Source organism: Frankliniella occidentalis, unplaced genomic scaffold (genome assembly GCF_000697945.3).
Source record: "Frankliniella occidentalis isolate FOCC.00 unplaced genomic scaffold, Focc_3.1 Scaffold274, whole genome shotgun sequence".
Lineage (NCBI taxonomy): Eukaryota > Metazoa > Arthropoda > Insecta > Thysanoptera > Thripidae > Frankliniella > Frankliniella occidentalis.
In genome coordinates, this window is record NW_026267400.1 from 257,510 (window position 1) to 259,321 (window position 1,812).

The window sequence follows — 1,812 nt, forward strand, 5'->3', positions numbered from 1 at the left end:
CCCCCTCTTTTTCCTCGGGCAAGCCGGAGGTAAAACCGCCCACTCCCCTTTCGGTCCACGAACGAAGTGAAGTACTACTTAAATTGTGATAAAAATATAATTACCCTCTGGGTGCGGGAGAGACTGGCGGTGAAAACGGCGCACTTGTACTTGGATTAGCATTAGCACTAGACGTGTCACCAGCGACAGAAGCGGAGGATGGTGATGGTGAGCTCGAGGCGGGGGATCGCACCTCGACGTCAGCGAGAAGACCCTCTTCTTCAACGCTTTGTTCGTGTTCGTCTTCAGTGTCGTCAACGCTGCCGCTGGCTTCTTGAGTCATTGTCAGATAAATGGGGAAATGATGGTTTCTCAAATGGTTCCTCAAGTTTGTGGTGTTTGAGTTTTTATGGGGAACTTCCGCCTTTTTCCCCGTACAATGATTGCAGACGGCAATGTCTTTCCCGGTTTTTTGGAAGTGCTCCCATACTGGAGAGCTCTTGCCCCCACCCCGCTTACTCCCTCGCCTCATGACTAACGCACTGACCGACACTTGACTGACACTGACGCGACTCTTCGAGCTTCGACGCGACGCGCGCCCAGGGGCCACCGCTGTGGTAAAGTTCATCATGTTCATGTCGCCCCTGCGGCCCTCCCAGACATGTTGTCAGAGAAAGGCACCACCAAAGAGAGAGAATTTTGTCCCCATGCAAAAAACAAAAAAGGAAACTGTCAACGTCAACTTACATGAAGCGGTTCCTGAATTAAGTGAGCATCCAATCTTGGAAGACACTACAGCAGAAATTCAAAAAGATGACAATGACAAGCCACTTGATCCACCAGCAAAAACTGGGTGGATTCATACCTCTAAAACATCACTGGTTCTACCCCCTGACTGGATTTTCTGCAAGGTATTGCATGATGATATGCAAGTTGTGGCATACTTAAATCCACATACTACTCAAATAGACAAAAAAATTAAATTTAAACATAAATGCCCTTCAGAAATTGTATTTAGAGGTAAAATTAAATTTCAAGGGAATTATACATCACCCATAAACAATCTGCAAGAAGCACAGAAGATACTGAACTGCATTGATATGATGAAGGTCTGCGAAGGAACTGGCTTAGAAGAACACCCTTATAGTGAGGCATGTAATGGTCCAGCAGTCCCAAAAGGGAAGAGGTGCTCCTTTTGTCATAAGGAATTAGGGAGGCTACGAGCAAAGCAAGCAAGAAGAGACCGAAGGAAGCAAAAATTAGAGGAGAAACGGTTAAAACACAAACAGCAGAAACAAGCATTAAAACGATCAAATAAAAAACTTAAAGCAAAGATAAAAAAATATAGTACTATGACAATTTAAAAAAATAATTTTGTGTACATTTGTCTTTGGAAGTAATTTGTTATTTAAAACATTTACAGATCAACAAGTACAAGGAAGAGATCAAGCAAATACTGCTTAAGTGCAGTGCTAAAAATAAGTCATTGATGAGGCTATAAAAGATCTGCCCCCTGCCCAGCAAGAAGCAGTGAGGGCTTGCTTTGAAGCAGCAAGAAGAAAGTCTCCTTGTGGAAGGCGATACACAATTCAATGGGTGTATGAGTGTATGCTGATAAGGATAAAGAGCCCTGCGCTGTACAAGCATATCATAGATCATGAGATTCTGCCTATGCCATCCATCACAACAATTACAGGGTACCTGAAAAAGTACAGAGGAGCGTATGGGTTTCAGCCAGCAACATTTCACTTACTGAAAAAAAAAGCAGAGGAACTTGAAAAGTAGCCAAATAAAAGGAGAGGTACAGCATGAATTTCTTTTTTTTTCACATAA